Source organism: Pteronotus mesoamericanus, unplaced genomic scaffold, assembly GCF_021234165.1.
Source record: "Pteronotus mesoamericanus isolate MK-2021 breed Mesoamerican mustached bat unplaced genomic scaffold, CSHL_Meso_final contig_22, whole genome shotgun sequence".
NCBI lineage: Eukaryota > Metazoa > Chordata > Mammalia > Chiroptera > Mormoopidae > Pteronotus > Pteronotus mesoamericanus.
In genome coordinates, this window is record NW_026555090.1 from 1329635 (window position 1) to 1346930 (window position 17296).

Genomic DNA, 17296 nt, shown 5'->3' on the forward strand with positions numbered 1-17296 from the left:
ACTCCCTGCCCGCGGGGCGCTGGAGCTGCGGCCGGCGGCAGCTCTGGAACCGGGGCGAGGAGGTGCCCGCGCCAGCCCTGAGCGCGCCGGCTGGGCCACCCCGCCGCCGCGGGGACACCTGGAGGAGCGGTCCACCTTGAAGTCCCCGGCCTGCTCTTCTTTGTCTCGGCCTTGTCCTCTGCTGACTCCCGACCGCCACCCGCCTCTTCAGGCCGCCCCCGCCGCTCCCTTCCGGGCGGCTCCTGGGTCTCCCGAGTGTCAGCTCCAGCGGCCCCCAGCCCTTAGGCGGCTTCCCCGGTCCAGCAGGGTTTTCCAAACCCAGGGCCTCTAGGACCGTGGGGCTCATAAGTGCCAGATCTCCAGGCTGCGTCTCCGGTGCGGAGAGAGGGGGCGCAGGATGAAGTCTCCCTCCTTCTCCGCTTTCGCCCTCCCGCCCCTCCTCTGCCACTACTCGGTGCTTTACGCCCTGACCCCAGCGCGGCCTGTTCGCGTCTTGAGCGGCTCCTCTGTGGGGGTGGGACCCTTGACGCCCTTCGGGCCCCCCTCCCCCCTCGCCTGCCAGGCCGCAGCCTCGCACGCAGAGCGCGGCCCCACGCAGGGTCGCCTGCAGACACGCACCGCAGCCTCTCGCCAACCCACAGCCCCGCACAGGCGCGCCGCCCTCTCCAAGCACAGCACGGCGGCCCCCGCAACCGCAGCCCCGGTCGCAAACAAGCCCCCGCGTACACACAACGCCCCTCCGACGCACTCGGGCCCACGCAGACACAATCCCACACACACACACACACACACCCCTCACACAGACACAGCCCCGCACAGGCGCAGTCCCACCCACGTAGTCCCACCCTCCCCCATAAACAATCGCATACAAACATGACCCACGCAGGCACCGCATCACTCGGTCCCTCCGAGACCCAGAGACACATTCACAGCTTGCAGCCATTCACAGCTCGCAGCCAGACCCCTACACCCCGTGACATTCACACGTAGGACAGACCAGAAATATACAGCCTCATTGATACACACGGACTTAAACGCGCAGCCAAGAGCTCACCCACCGGCTCGTAAGTCACTGGAAAAATATTAAAGCGTTCCCTCCCTCCCCTTTAATCTCTGACAAGCTCGCGTGCGCGCGCTCACAAACGGAGACACTCACCCCCACCCCCAGCCCCTAACCGAGCCTCCTAGCCCCGGACCCGGAGCCCCCACCCCCTGGGCCTTAGGAACGTCCCCCGGCGGCAAATGCCCCCCTCCTCGCTCCCCTGCCCCCTCCTCCTCCCCTCCCTCGCGTCTGGGGCTCGGGCTGCACGCAGCCAAGCCCCCTCGTCGCGCGCCCCTCCCCGCGCGAACGCGCGCGCCCCCCTCGCCTGCATCGCGCCTTCCGAGTGGATGCGGCCACAGGGCGGTCTCTAATTACCTCCTGTCCCCCGGCGACCCGTGAATAATGGCTACTCAGGGCGCTCGCAGGGGCTGCTGAGAAGGAAACGCGGGGCGAGAGAGGCGCGGCGCGCGCGGGAGCGCGAGAGAGAAAGGAGCGAGCCCGTGAGCGGCGACGGAGAGAAAGGAATCGGGAATCGTGCGAGCGCTCACATTTTTTTCTCCCAAGGATCTCATCTGGCCGCCGCGTTCTGGAAGAAGCGAGGGGGACAGCCGGCGCGCCGGGAGGAGAAAGACTGCCTGGGGACGGGGAGACGGCGGGACGCGCAGCGCCGGCGCTCGGGAGACCCGGGAGGAGCCCGCAGGTATTGTTGGCGGCAGAGCTTTGTGTCTTTGGGGAGCCGTTCTGGGGTTCGAGGGCTCCCGGATGCCCGGCCGCCGCGGCGCTCAGACCTGCTCCAAACCTGGGGCGGCCGGCGGGGGTCCCTGCCGGCACCCCTCCCGCGCGCGCCGCAATCTTGGCTGCAGTTGCAGATTCGCCTGTTTGGGGGTTTTCCATGCCAGTTGAGGGAATTGGTCTCAGGAGAAGGAATTTCTTTTCTTTTCTTTTCTTTTTTTTTTTTTTTTGGCCGCAGTTTGGTTGTGCTGGGGATGGGAATTCCCTCGTCCTGTTTCCTCCATGGCCTCGGCGACAGTGGTTCTGGCGGTACACAGGGAGACACTCGGGGGACGAGATGGAGGGGCTGGTGGCAGCGGATGGGGCGGTGAGGGACGCGGAAGGAAGGAGTTTCGCTCAAGTTCGCAATCTGCGCCCCGGAATAGGTCAGGCCGGCGAGGGCCGTCTGCGCGCCCTGTCCTGCTTTCGGCAACCGGTGGGAAACTTCCCGAGAGCGCAGCCTCCCGGGGAACTTGGCGCCCCTGTCGCCTCCGGGTGCTTCCTCCGGCCGCCGGCACAGCCCCTCCTCGCCGCCGCCCGCGCTAAGGTCGTGCTCTCCCACCCCCGCCTTCCTCCCACCCCCAGCGGCTTCCGGATCTGTGCGGAGCTGGAGCCGCAGCCGCGAACACTCCCCCTGGAGACCCCTCCCCACGCCTCCGCCAGCGCCTGCTGGATCTTGTGCGACTGGCCAGGCTGACAATGAAATCCTGCGTTTCTCCTGTCCGGGTGGGGGTGGTGGTAGCTTGATCTCTCCTGGGGCTGCTGACCCCGTGCTGGGGAGGCGAAGGGGGAGGGGCTTGTTTGGGTTAGAGACCTTGACGTGGACGGCGCCTGGAGGGGAGGGGCGGGGGCAAGGTGCGGTGCCGGGGAAGGCCAGAGGCCTGGGTTGTCTGCCTGGGTGGTGGATTCGAGCCCCCCTTGGGCTAGGTGATTGGCTGGTGACTTCAGGATCGTCGGAGGGCCCCCGCAACCTCAGCCTCCTCGCTCCACCGCGGCCTCCTCCCCTCACGTACAATGCGGGCTTCAGAGGTGATCCCGCGGGTGATGTGTGTGTGACGAAGTGTTTGTCTCTTGCGATCCACAGCAGATGCTGCTCTGGTGACCCGCTGATTCGGACACCTCGTCCCCTCCCTGAGGGCTTAGGGGAGGAGAGCGGTGGGAACTCCTGTTTCCACGGGGCCATGGGAAGGGAGTACTAGCCCAGGGAAATTTGGGGGATTCAACCCTGAGGGGGGCGCACCTCCGATGGGGGTTGTGAGGTCAGAGGCTTCCCGCACGCACAGCTCCCAGATCCTTCGGCTCCTGCGGGGGCATGTGGAAGGGGCGGTGGGCTAGTTGGAACAGGAGCCAGGGGAGAAGAAGAGTCTGCCTTAATTGGATTGCCAGGCCGGGGGGGGCAGGGGGCGGGACTGGCGAGGGACCCCCAGCTGGACACCCAGGCAGGTGAAGGAAATTCTCCCTCCTTAAAGAGACAGTTCCTGGGGGAGCACGGAGGCACCTTGCGGGGCGGTGGCAAAGAGTTTGCAGGCCTGTCTGTGACTTGGCCCAGGAAGAGAAAGAGTTGACCACCCCCAGATACCTGCTGGCCCCACACAGCAGGCGCCCGGAGTGGGACCCCTTGACCTGCTGCTAATAGTGAGGGGAACCAGCAAATTCCCTGGCCTGTGCCCGCCCCCTTGGCAGCAGCGGCAGCCGGACAGGACCTGGCGGGGTGGTGCCTGGTTCGGGAACCAGGGGAGGCGAAATTAGAGTTTGGGAGAGGGCGTCACAGTCAGGGAGTGGCCTTCTGGCCCTGAGGTTTTGAACAGGGGTTACTTGCCAGGGAAGGGGACACAGGAACTGGAAGCAGAGTCGCCATGGGGACTGGACACCCTCCTCTCCTCCCCCGCCCCTCCCCCGCCCCTGCCCCCATTGCCACCTCCATCCTCACCACCCACAGCTGGAGGCTTGGTGGTTAAGAGTGAGCTCCTTACTCTTAGGCTGGACAGACTGTGAGACCCGAGGTGCAGGGGACAGGCCTGGGCGAGGCCGCCGGGGTCAGGGCCCACCCGCAGGATTGATTTCTCCTTGCTCCGAGGAGAAAGGGCCCTTTATGGCACAAGGCCCTTGCTGCGTAGTTGTCCGAGGGGCTGTCGTCCCTCTTCCCCACCCGCCCCGCATTTCCGTTTCCTGCGGGGGAGAGCCATTCCCTGCGGGTCTCGGAGCCCTGAGGCCAGGCACAAGATGAGCCCTCGGCTTCGCTGGACAAGCGCGGAGTGAATGAATCAGTGATGAATGAATGAACACATGAATGAAAGAGGAAGGTTCCTCAATCGGAGGCATTTAGTTATTTTTTTTTAAAGAAAAAGACCTTTTTGATAGAAGCATTTTAAAATACGGTTCATAGAATATGTGAAAAATAAAAAGAAACAAAGGAGGTTACGGATAGTGGGCTGTGACCACGGGACTATTTTGATGCCGTCCTTTGCAGTCTTTGTGGACTTGGTGGCTGGGTTGTGTCTTGGAGGCTTTGTCGTCATTCTGTGTGTGCAGAGGCACATCCTGCTTTCTCCTTTGGCAACGCTGACGGGAGCCTTTTCCTGTTGTGTAACCGGCTCTCCGTAAACACCGTGTCTTCAGGCTCTTTCAGCCTGGTGGATGTGCCGTCATTTACTTAATATTCCCCGTTTTGTTCAGCATTCGGGATGCTCCCGATGAATGAGGTCGTGGATATATTTTATGTAGAAAGCTTTTTCTGATGTTTAAGATGATTTCCTGAAAATGATTCTGCTGATGCCAAAGGCTCCGACATGCCGGCAGTAGAAGAAATGGGCTTCTCATTTTTCCTGGAGAAGGGCACATTATTCTCTTTCCTTCCAGCACAATCTAGAACCTTCTACCAGAACCAAAGAGCCCTGGCAGTGAATCACCTGCCTGGCCCCCCTCCTTTGCCAGAGGAGGAGATGCTCCCAGAGGCGGGAAGCGAGTCCCAAGGTCACACAGCTGCTGTTGGGTGCTGCAGCAGCCAACGGTGGGTCACGGAGCTGCCACTATGGCTTCTGCATCCTGGGAGAGTCCCTAAGGCCCCCTCAGCCTGACCTTGCCCATCTCACAGATGGGAGCACTGAGGCACCACGAGAGGAGAGGCACCCAGCGTGCCCGCCCGCTGGAGAGCCAGACGGGCTCCTAAGCCCTTTGGGTCCCACCTGCTGGCCGTGCCCATGGGCCCTGGGGCCACCTAAGTTACCAGCCTGCCAGGGGCCAGACATTTGGTCCCTGTTGCCCACCCCCCAACTCACCCTTCCTCTTTCCCATCCCATTTCCAGAAGGAAAAGCCAAGATTCCAAAGCAGGCGCATTGAGGGGGTGGGAGTGCAGGAGTCAGAGGGACCCAGGGGTCATGCCCCCGCCCTGTGCCCCAGCTCACCTGCCCCGAGGCCGCACTCAGGGTCCGCTCAGGAGCTGGGGCAGTGGCTGGCACAGACGCCCGCGCTGGCGGGGTGCGGCGGCCCAGCTCCGCCTTCAGCTGTCCCTCTGATCATAGATTGACCACAGGCCCCCATCCCGGGAGGGAAGGGGAAGAGGGGAAGAGAGAATAAGAGGAGAAAAGAATGGAAGGGGAGACGATGAGAGAAAAAGGAAGGGATTAGAAAAGAGGGAAGGCGAAAAGGTGTATGATTTCATGGCCCAGTGTCACCCCACTAAATTCATTTAAAAAAGGAAAGGAAAAGAAAAGAGGGAGGGGAGGTCTGAAAGGGAGAAAACGGGGAAGGAAAGGACCTATTGCAAGTGAAGACAGGAGAGAGAGAATCCCTCGCCCCAGCCTTGCGGGGCGCCCGGGAGAAGCCAGCGCGTCCCTCCCAGCGTGGGTGCTGGGAGGCCAGGAAAGGCCACGCACCCTGGGACTCTGCCCGGGCTGGGTGGAACGGCTGTTTGGCGGGGGTAGGGGGTGGCCCTGGGGCTCAGAAGGATCCAGACCAGGTGCCACCCAGGTGACAGGGAGGCTAGATGCTGGTGGTTTCTCTGTTCACGGATCCCCCAGTGGGGCTGGGGGCAGGGCCCCTCAGCTCCACGGCTAGGGCCAGGGCGCTTGGGGAGGCGAGGGAGCTGTGGCTCTGACTTCCCAGCGCAGGGAAGGACCTTCTGTTTGTCTGCCCGCCAGCATGCCCACTGGCCAGGGAGGCCTGGAGCAGCCCTCCCGTGAGCGTGGGGGTGTGGGCCTCTCTGAGGTGTGTCCCTGTGCTTGGACCTGTCCCCGTAGGCCCATGCACATCGCGTGTGCCTGTGTTTGTGTCTGCGTCTGACGCTGTTTGTGTACTCTTGGGAGTCGGGGTGCCTGCCAACCTGGGCATGTGTGTACCCACATTTGTGTGCCTTGGATTCTGTTTGTATATTTCTTAAGGGGTCTGTGTGCCTTCCAGCTTTGGCACATGTGCATGCACGCATGCCTGTGTGTGCCAATCTGTGTGCATCCCTGTCCATGCCCTGTCGGTGAGTGAGTCTCTGATGCCGTGTGTGCATCTCTGGAGAGCGTGCCCCCAGGCTTGGGCACATTTATGTGTGACTGTGTGTGAGCACGTGCTTACCTCACAGTGGCCCCCGGAGGGGTCCGGGCAGCGGGTTCCGTGCCGCGTGCCAGGCTGCGGCAGGGAGGGTGGAAGGGTGCGGGGCCGCCTTCAACTTGGAGGGGTGGGGGGAGGAAGGCAAAAGAAAATCTTAAAAGACCATCTTCCCTCCGGTCTCCAAGGAGATTAGCCTGTGAAATGATCTGCACGTTAATTAAAAACGATTCTATCCTGATTGAGCCATTCCTGCTCACATCCCCCAGCGAGGGAGAGGATGAGGCCGAAGCCAGAGGATGTACAGTGGGGCAGGTCCGGCGGCAGGGCCCCGCGCGCCGAGGCCCAGCCCACAGAGGGAGCCCCCCTGGGGGCTCAGGGGCCGGGTGTGGGGGTGCGTGGAGGTTGACTGGGACGACGCCTTCGAGTTTAAAGATGCCCCCTCCTGTCGGCGGCACTCTCTGAGGTCCCAGGAGCTGGGGGTCGCCACCAGGCCCCATGGAGCCGCACTCGTGCTGGGCTCCGAGCCTGTGAGTCAGCATTTGTGGTTCTGCTTTTACGGACAAGGGACATGCTTGAGGCCACAGAGCCAGAAGTTGGGGACCCTGGGCTGGACCCAGTCTTTTGACCTCAAGGCCAAGACCCCCTTTCTAGCTCCCAACAGTCCCCAGACTCACAGTGAGTAGTCCTCCCTCTGCATGAGCCCTGGGAGCCGAGGCTTCCAGGACAGCCCCTCTCACCGTCCCCGGCTCCCCTGGGGGGCCTTTCAGAGGGCCAAGCTGCGCCGCGAGCCGGGCCATAATGTCCGTTCACATGCGGAGCCTCAGGGCTCGCCGGCTGGGTCAGCTCTAGTCTGACTCATGCCACCTTTGCCAGCCCAGGTTGGGCCTTCTCTCACTCCCTCCCACTGCCCCCCAAGGTGGCTGATGATTCAGCCACAGGTGCCCCGCGGGGCCTGCCAGCCACGACATACCCACACTCCTGGGCATATGCTGCCAATGCCTTCCTGGAAGAAGTCTGGGCCTAGTCATGCGCCGCCTTGCCTGGTTATCTCAGCTGCAGTCGGCCCCGGAAGGACTGCAGTGATGAAAAAAGAAGTCAAGCCCTGGCTGGTGTGGCTCAGTGGATTGAGCGCCGGCCTGCGAACCAAAGGGTCACTGGTTCGATTCCCAGTGCAGGGCATGTGCCTGGGCTGTGGGCCAGGTCCCCAGTAGGGGGCACGTGAGAGGCAACCACACGGTGATGTTTCTCTCCTTCTCTCCCTCCCTTCCCCTCTATCTAGAAATAAATAAATAAAGTAAAAAAGGAAAAAGAAGTCATAATAATCACAAACCAGATGGGCCTGTCTGTGCCCTGGAATCGAGTGCTGTCGTTCATGGAGGCGCTGGGGTGGGCAGGTTCGCCTTGGCATTTGTGAGACCGGCTTTAGGGCAGCCACATCCAGAAGCACATGAGAGCTCTAGCCACGAGCAAGGGTCTTTTCACTTCTTTGTGCCTCAGTTTCCTCTTTGTGATGTGGGGATCATAGCTTTTTCCTGAGAGGACTGTCGGGAAGGTAAGGGAAACCAGGTGAAGCTTGTTCAAGTGCCCGGCAGCACCCGGGCACACGGAGGGACCCCTTACGTGTTCCTCTGCACATCTGTCCACTCGGGGCGCCTGTGTGTGGCCACAGCAGGGCTTTGGGTTTGCAGGCTCCTGTGGAGAGAGACGCGATGGCGCTCCTTCTCTGCTTTCTAGGAGCCAGGCTGCAGCTCAGGGGACTGTCATCTCAGTGGGAGCCTCTGGGGGCCTAGGAAGCTCATTGGACCCCCTTTCCCCTGAAGCTGCGTTATCAAAGGTGGAATGGGAAGAGAGAGGATGTTTCTCCTGGACCAGGTCCCACATTCTTGGGGGAAACTTGACTGAGGGTAGGGTCCTAGGTCCAGAAATAATGTTGTAAAGAATTAGAGGGGGCAGATGGAAGCAGAAAAGCTAGTTTCCCACACTCCCGGAGGCGAGACTGGGAGGGAGACTGGCAGAGGCAGGCTCGCTCCACAAACAGCCCTTCGCACCAGGCAGAGAGACCCTGCCCTCCTCGTCGCCCCTGCAGGGTGCCCCTCCCAAGAGTGCCTTGAGCTGTATGCGACCTGCCTCTCTGCGGAAGGCCCCCTCTTGCCTTGCCCAGGGCCCCGTGTGCGCCTTTTGTCACAGCTGGGATCGAAGCATCAGAGGACAGTCTTCCCAGGTGCCCGTGTGCCCTGGGGCAGCGGTCAGAGGAGAACTTATGTTTGCATAACGCAGGGGCCACCCACCTCCAGGGCCTGCAAGCCCAGCAGACAGTGCTAACGAGGGGGGGGCGCCTGGCTCTCCTTAGGTGCGGCAGCTGAGCTCTGCCAGGGCGGCACAGAGGGCGTTCGTCACCCCCCTTTTCAGGAACGAGGATCCAGACGTGTTCATAACATCTGGTTTGTGTCTGTTGTAATCTAATCCAGCAGCAACCCACCTGTGGCCAGGCTTCGACCCTGGCCTCCAGTTCCCAGCCTCCCTGGGCCGCTGTAACTGCCTTCAAAGCTCGGTCTCCAGGCCCCAAGAACTGTGCATGATGCCAGCCTCCCGCACAGCCCACACCCACCCAGCCCCTGTTAGCTGCCTTAGAGGTGAGGGGCTGGGAGCGGAGGGCTTGCGCGGGGGCACCAGGGCCCTGCTGGAACTGTCCGCGCGGCTCCCCACGGCCTGGCCTGGTCCTCCTCCCGCATGGCGGCGAGATCCCTGCAGCTGTTCCCATTGACGGGTCAGCACCCGGTTCACAGGTCGAGTTCCATTTGCTTCACTCTTCTGTCCAGTATGCGACATCCAGCCTCCTGGGTCAGCCCCAGAGAAGGGAGCTGGAGCCCCAACCCCGGAAGGGGAAACACTTGGCTGCAGGAGACAGCGTTGCACAGCAGGCGGGGAGTCCTGGAGGAGGAAAAGGGCCCAGAGAGTTCTAGAAGTTTAGGTGGTAGGTGGGAACAGGGGAGTCACAGGCAGGAGTGGAGGCCGAGGTAGCCTGGGGCCTTGACTGCAGCGAAGGCGGTGATGGCACAGGCCCAACGAGAAGAAGGGCTCCCCAGGCCAGCGTCGCCGCGGGCGGAGCCCCCCTTGAGGGAGGATGCAAAGAGGAGAGAGCGGGGAGGGTCAGAAAGGCCCTGGGGGCTGCGCGCCTGCCGCTGCCCGTTCTCCTCTCGGAGCCTCGGTTTCCTCCCTCATTCCTGGTTGCTCAGATTTCCGAGACTCGGAGGTCCTGGTCGCAGATCGGCTTCCGGCTGGTTGGGCCTGCACTGGGCAGGAGCTTCCCCCTCGCCGTCCCCTGTGCCCTGCCTCCCCACCAGCAGCGGTAGGGGCACCTGGGCTGGGCTCCTCACTTAGCCCTGAGAGGGATCATTAAGGCCTGGCTGTGGAAAGGGGGTGGTCCTTGGGGACCAGTAATTAAAGCCAAGCAGATAGTAATTCCCTGAAAGAAGGCTTGGCACAGAGAGGGAGAAAGGTCCCCAAACCCAGGGAAAGGCAGGGGGAGGAGCCAAGAGGGGGAGGGCAGGAGGGGGAGGAGCCAGGAGGGGGAGGACAGGTGGGGGCAGGAGCGGGAAAGAGTTGTTTGCTTGGTTCATCTCCTTTCTCATAAAACCCCGCCCTCCGCTGGGTCCTGCTCCTGCTGCCTCCGCCACCTCCGCTGCCCTGTGGTGAGCAGCCCTCCAGCCGCAGAGGGAAGGCTGGGGAGCTCTGGCCGCAGGCCTCAGGAAAGGGTGTCCGCCTCCAGATGGGCACCGTCTGACTGTCCGCGGGGGTGGCGGATGAGGAGGTCTCAGAGGGCTCCGAGTGCCTGGGCGTCGATGCCCCGCACCCCTCTCCAGATAAGGTTACGGCCGAACCACAGCCTGAACCCTGTCCCTGGCTGGACGCTGCTGGTTCCATACCATGTCCCAACCGTTTAGGTGTCCCCACACCATTCCTGATGGAATGCATTGTAGGGGCAAAGGTCGAGAAAAGTGGGAAGTAGGCCCTGGCTGGTGTGGCTCAGTAGATTCAGTGTCAGCCTCTGAACCAAAGGGTCGCAGGTTCGACTCCCAGTCAGGGCACAGGCCTGGGCTGCAGGCCAGGTCCCCTGTAGGGGGTGCACACGAGAGGCAACCACACATGGATGTTTTTCTCCCTCTCTTTCTCCCTCCCTTCCCCTCTCTTCTAAAAAGAAATAAATTTAAAATCTTTTTTAAAAATACAAGGCAATTGGAATTAAATCATGACAAGTTAAAAGAAGAAAGAAAGAAAGGAGTGTGGGAAGCAGAGAGGGGACATGGCGTGCCGGGGCCGCGCGAAGGCCCCCGTCGGACGAGGAACCCTATCCCTGACCACCAGTTCAGTGCTCACTTGATCTGGGCTACTGTAAAAATCGGCTCCAGGCTACTGCTTTTTCCTGTGCATTTGGAAAAACGCTGTTGTGCTTCATATGCAGGAGGAATTTCGATGTTCTTGTACATAACCTTTTGCTGAAGGGACAACATGCGATAAAAGGGTCGCAGGAGAGCTGGTGTAATTTGAATTGTGAGGGACAGAGAATGCCAATGCGGAGGCCTCTTCCCAAAGCCGAGCTTGGCGGAGGGGGCTCTCGCCCCTTCACACCACGGCCTGGCCCCCAGCTCTGTCCCATCCGGGACCCCATGCCACGTGCTCGTTCAGACTCACATTTGACCATTCGGCTTTTCTTCCCCCTCACGTTTTAGAGAGAGGCTCTCAGTTCCTACAGGAGTGGGGAGGTCTAAGTAAAGAAAAAGGGAGTCTCGGGCCTGAGAGGGGTTGAGAGAGAGGGCGAGGGGCAGCTGTGGAAGCCTCATTTCTAGGCAAGAGCCGGCCAGTTGTGGGTGGCAGACAAAGGAATCCACGCTGGGGGCAGACTGAAGGGCATGTTCAAGGTCTATTCACATCTGCCCTTGGTCTCAAAGGGTCGGACAAGGGGGCTTAAGAGGTTCCCGTTAATTGAGGCTGATTGTAAATTGGGAGGATTAATAAATGGTAATTGTCCTCCCGTGAGAGCAGACCAGAGCGAGCCGATGCCTCCGGGAACAGAGGTCATGAATGCAGAGCCCCCTTCTCTCTCCTGCGTGTCTAGAGGCTCTGAGACCGCCTCCCGCTGGGGTGTCGGGGACAGACCTGGCGCAGACCTTCCCATGTGCGGGTGCTGGGCGTGGAGCTGTGCCCCTAACCCGAGGCTCTCATCTGCGTGTGCGCGGTGCGTGCTGGCTCCGCTCCCCCTCCCTTCAGCCTCCTCCAGGCAGGAGAACAGCTGTGCCCTTTACCCTCACACCTGTCAGAGGACAAGGAGAAGGGGTCTCCCTGGGCCGTCTCCGCAGGACGCGGTGGGCTTTGCGACTTCTCTGGAGAGCAGTGCCTAGCTGTGTGGACAGAGGTGACATTGCAAGGCTTCATTTCCACCCAGACAGGAACTGTTTTGTCATGTAGAAGTTGCCAGAAGCAGCCAGTGCCGCCCCAGGAGGGAGAGGGTGCCTGATCTCAACAGTGGGCAGGCAGAGGGCAAGTGTGTGCCTTCCTTTCTTCTTTGGCTCCTTCTAAGCCCAAAGGCCTGGAGCCCTGAATTTCCCCCAGCTGACCCACAGCCGCTGCGCGGTCGCCCTGTCTCACCGGTTGGCTGGAGAGACTGACAGAGGGCGTCTGCCCCTTGGTGTCCCCAGAACTTGACCCAGAGAGACCTGGGGAATGCGGGTGAGGACGAAAGTGGGTCACAGTGCTTGCGATATTGGACCTGTGTCTGTGCGTTGTGTGTGTGTGTGTGTGTGTGTGTGTGGGTATGTTCTGGGCACTTGTGTGGAGAGGGCTGCAAGCGCTGTGTGGATCTCCGTGTGGGAGCGTGTGGGAGTGGCCCTGCGGGGTGGGAGGTGGCGTGGGGGTGGCTGTCCCCATGCACTGTGTGGGCATTGACCGACCTCGAGCGTGTGCCCTCAGGCTGGTGGATGCGTCTGCGGTGAGGCCGTGCCTCGGGGCGGGGTGGGGCGCAGAGTCCTTCCTGACCCATCCTTCGGCCCTGGGCCCCTCTTGCCGTCCCCGCCTCCAGGCCAGGCAGGCTGCCAGTGCCCGCACCCTGACCAGCCATGCCCCCCGCCTCCAGGGGCTGCAATACCTGCCCGCTCAGCTCGTACCGAGATCCTTGCTCCCGCTGCAGGCGTGGCCCAGCGGGCACATGAGAGGTCACAGGGACAGGAGGGGAGGAGATAAGGCCACCCCAACTCCTCAGCCTCTCCCCAAGAGACCCGGGGGGCAGCAGGTTTCTGAGTCTCTGTAGCACACGAGCCACATGGGGAGACCTTTCTGGAGACACCGTGGGCATTTCCAGACAGGAGCCGGGACACATCCAGGGACGGAATGCTTTTAGAACTAAGACATGGTGTTTCTGGAGACTGGATAAGCATGTTTCTAGAGACAAGAGAGAAAGCATTTCTGGAGGAGAGACATTTCTGAAGATGAAATAAAGTGTTTTTGGAGATGAAATAAGAACATTTCTGGAGATAAGAGAGAGCATTTTCTGGAATAAATGATGAGACCTTTCTGGATTCCAACATTATTAGAGATGAAACATTTCTGGAAATGGACAATTGCCTGAGATAAATTGTTGTGCATCTGGAAATGGAGTCTTTTTGAAGATGATACTGAAGCAAATGATTCTGGAAATAAAATAGGGCACTTCTGGATCAGGTATTTTTGGAGCTGAAGTGGAACCTCTCTGGAGATGGGAGGCGGTATTTCGGGAAGCAGAGCGTTCTCGCAGCGGAGCCGGGGCCTTTGGTTTACGGGGAGCACTGGCATTTCTGGAGATGGGTTATATTTGACAATGAAAGGGGTTATTTCTGGAGATAAGATGGAACATTTCTGGAGATGCGACATCCTGGAGGTGATAATTTCTGAATTAAAATGAAGCATTTCTAGAGAGGAAACGGGTCGTTCTCAGGGAAGGGGCCTTTGTGGATGGAAGACAGGACGGCTTTGGAGGTGGAGCTCTTACGAGATGAGGGTGCAGGGCTAAGGCTGGCTGTCTGAAGGCCTCGTAAGTAGCCGGGGGAGGGTGTCCCAGGGCCCCGGGACGCGCCCATCTGTGGCCCTCGTTTGGCAGGAGACGGCAGTCCCTGTGGGGAGGCAGGGGGGTTCCCACGGAGGCCCAGGCCCAGGCCTCCTGTGAGCGGCAGAGCAGGCCTTGGGCACCTCTCCGGAGCCGCCCCTCCCCTGGCCCGAGCTGGAACCCACTCCCAGGGGCCCAGAGCCCCCGCCATGCTGTCCTCGGAGCCCCACCCCCACCCGGGCGGGCCCTGGCAGCCTTCAGGCTCACTGCAGGCACAGACAGTGACCGAACAGTTAAATCTAATGTAATTCAATTTCCTTGATCCGTCTGCAGCTTACTCCCGGCCCCTCTGCTCGGAGCCTCCACCCTTCCTCAGGCCCAGCCTCCCGGTCTGGGCACACCGAGGCCGGCCTTGTGTCCGCAGCAGGGTGGCGGGGCACGAGGCTGATGTGAGCAAGGGCCTGGGTGCCTGTCCGGGTCCAGGCCGACCGGAGGGGGTGCCGGGCCACCTACCCCCACTCCAGGGAAGTGGATACTGAGGCCTGTCATCACTTGAGCCAGCCTGGAGCCCTGGAGTAATTATTTCTCTTCCTTAATTGAAATTTCAGCCTCAGTGATCCTAACTGGGAAGTGTGAGACAGGGACAGAGACCGAGGCCCGGCCCGTCTGAGGGAGGACGGGGAGCCCCCTGCTGCCCCCAGGAGGAGCAAGGCAGGGACAGCCTCCGTGCCCCAGGGGGCAGAAGGGCACGGAGTAGAGGGCTGCAGCTCAGGCGGACAGGGTCCAGGGTGGGCTTTGTATGGGCCAGTCACGGCAAACGGCAGTTAAGCCGACGCTCCCACCCCTGAGAATGTAGGGGAAGGCTGAGAGGAGGACCTGGCTGGCCGGGGGCCGGCGTGGACTTGGGGGCAGCCTGTGCTGGGAGCACCTGAGCGAGGGTGGCGAAAGGGTACGGCTGCCCCAGCAGCACTGCCTCCTGCCAGCCCTGGTGGGGTCCTGGGGCTGGGCTGGGAGCCCGGAGTCAGGCGGGGCGGGGGCGGCAGGCCCAGTTCCTGGTTCAGGGCTGGGTGAGATGGCTGGCCGGCGGGGAGGGGCGGGCAGCTGAGGAGCCTGTTTTCCCAGCTGCGGTCAGGCTGGGCGCAGCATCCGGACTGGGCTGGGCGCTGGGTCACACCTCTGTCTGTCTGTCTGTCTGTCTCTCCCTCTCTCTCACATTCTCACTCTTTCTCTGGCTCACTCTCTCTCCTCCTGGGTGGTCCCTTCCCCACCTTGGGGCCCTGGGCCTGTCTGCTGGGGGTGGGGCAGAGGACTCCTGGGGCTCTTAGGAAACAGGGAGAAACCAGGGGCTCCAGACGCCCAGGGTCCATCCCTCCTTGAGCTTCTGATGAGGGGAGGGGACAACTCTGAGGAGCAAAGTGTCGAGGCTGCCAGCTTCTACCCGCACTTGTCCACACCTAACCAGTTCCGGGCCCCTGGTGCTGGTAGGAGGCCAGGAAGCCTGCTGGTGGTCCCCTGGGGTCTGTGTCCCTGTTTGGAAAATGGAATCAGGGGTCAGCTTGGTGGGGACCTTTCAGGGCTGAAATACCTGCAAAGTGCTCAGCTCTGCCAGCGCGGGCTGTCCTCTCGGTTACTGTCCGTAAACGCCCCGGGCCTGCGAGACCCAGCCCGGCACCCCACACGCCTCGGGGTTTGGGGCATGATGGCAGCTGTCCTCAGGGTGGTTACTGAGGTGTTTGCCGCGGCGCCCAGAAACGTGCACGGCTTAAGCTCCCTACCCAGGGCCTCCTCCGCCCCCAGGGTGTGCAGGGAAGCCGAGGCCTTCGGTGTGAGGCAGGGGTGGGGAGGCAGCGCTCCCCCAGGCTCACCAACCAGCACACACTGGGGAGCCGCACGCCCGTTAAGTGCTCTCTGGAAAAACCATTAAGACGTGTCCACGCTCCACACGGCCTCACTCAGCAGTGTGGCTTGCGGGATGGACCCCGCCTGGAGGAGTTCACAGCTGGTCTTTGGTGGGGGGCAGGCTGCTGCTGCCCTCCAAGGGGGGACGGGGACAGGGATGGCTGGATGGGAAAGGACACGCCGGCCCAGGAACTGGGAAAGCAAAGTGGGTGGGTGCAAATCAAAATGCACCGCCCCATTTGCGGCTGATTTGCTTCGAGGGCGAGGAGGAGGGCAGAGGCAGGGATGGGAAGCGGAGGGAAACCTGGCAGTGAGGGCCGGGCCTGTGGCTGGAGCCTGAGCCGCTGCCTCGGTGGGGGACGCCCTGCCTGCGGAGTGGGCAGCTCTGCTCAGCCTCAGCTCCGGACACAGCCCCGCACCTGCTGCCCGGCACCCAGCCTCCCCATGGGCCTCCCTGCCCTACTGCTTGGGTGCCTTTTTTCAATTTTTTATTTTATTTTTATCCTCACCCAAGGACACTTTTTAAAAAAATTACCTTGAGAGAGAGAAAGGGAGAGAGAGAAACATCGATGTGAGAGAGAAGCACAAGATTGGCTGCCTCCGATACACATCCCAACTGGGGAATGTGTGCGCCCGGACTGGGGATTGAACCACAAGCCTGACATGCGCCATGACTGGGAATCGAACCTGAGACCATTTGGTTATAGGATGATGCCCCGACCAACCGAGCCACACGGGCTGGGGCTGCTTGGCTATTCTGAGGCCTTAAGCCGCCAGCTGCCCTGAGCGGGACTTGGGCCCCCCAGCAGCGGGACGCCCTCTGAGGCCGCCAGCCATCCCCTCAGGAACCACAGACCGGGCTGGACCCGTCCCACAGGGCCTCAGCCCCCAGAGGACCTGGGATCACGCACCTATCTGTGCCCAGGCCCTGGGCCACAGGCTCTGGGCTTGGCGTCCGCCTAGAGCCCTGGGAGATGGCTCAGGACACCCACACAGCGGGGAAGGGCACACAGGGGCCCCGAGCCCAGGCCCCGCCCCTCCCCCTTTCAGAGCTGCCCCAGGTCCCAGTGGCTAACAGCATCTGTCCTGCCCTGAAACACCCCCAGAAGCCCTGAGCCCTACCCAGCCACCCTTGGAGAACTGGGGTTGCCGTCCCCGCTGTTCCTTCCCACCCACCTGATGGAAAAGTACATCCCCTCTCAGGCCTGGAAGAGCCCAGTGGGAGAGAGACCTGACTTGGTGCCAGGGAGTTCCTATGGGTTGTGGGTCGTCCTGTAAGGCAGGCAGGCCAGGCTCAGGGAGTGCAAGGACCTGCTGCGGGCCTTGTGGTCAGCACTGGCCCCTCTGGGACCTGCCCTGGCCGCCTCCGCCCAGCCCTCCAGCTGTCCTGCCCGGACCTCAGCTCCCAGGCATTCCGGGCCTGCGGAACAATGCCATTGTTGTATTTACTTCTGACCCCTACCCCTGCAGGCCCCGGGACAGACCCCCCCCTCTCAGTTTTCCCCAGAACAAAGCTGCCTCTGCTAGTCACGCCAAAGCAGAGGCTTCAAAGAGAGCAGGTGAAAGAGAGCTCGTCTGGCCTTTGTTGCTCAGGGAGGGAGTGAAGGGAACGGACCTGCCCTTGAACAGGGAGACGTGGTGTGGAGGGAGGCGAGGGGCTTCTGGAGGGAGGGCAGGGGCAGACGGACTTGAGATGAGACCCCCGCCCCCCGAGGGCACAGAGAGCACGGTCACCAGTCAGTGTCGGCCCACACGTGCACGTGCATGGCACTCTTCCCCCACCCCCTCTGAGGTCCCCTCTGAACCAGGAAGGTAGCATCTGAGCAGCAGAGAAAAGAGGAAGGAGAAGAAGAGAGATTAGTGGGGAGAAAATCTGATTTTGTAGTTACCTTAGTTCCCAGCCCGGCCACCTCCCTGCCCACCGTCCTGCGCAGGAGGGCCCCCCAGCCCCCACCAGGGACCCGGCCTC

The 17296-nt window shown here is 61.6% G+C and overlaps 1 protein-coding gene across 1 annotated transcript in view; it reads left to right on the forward strand.

Annotated features, from left to right (window-relative positions):
* Nucleotides 1-1440: 1440 nt before the first annotated feature.
* RAI1 (retinoic acid induced 1) overlaps nt 1441-17296 on the forward strand; it is a 72690-nt gene continuing 56834 nt past the window's right edge. The window contains exon 1 of the mRNA XM_054571122.1: nt 1441-1742. The gene's annotated coding sequence lies outside the window, so the exon portion shown is untranslated. The remainder of the gene's footprint in view (nt 1743-17296) is intronic.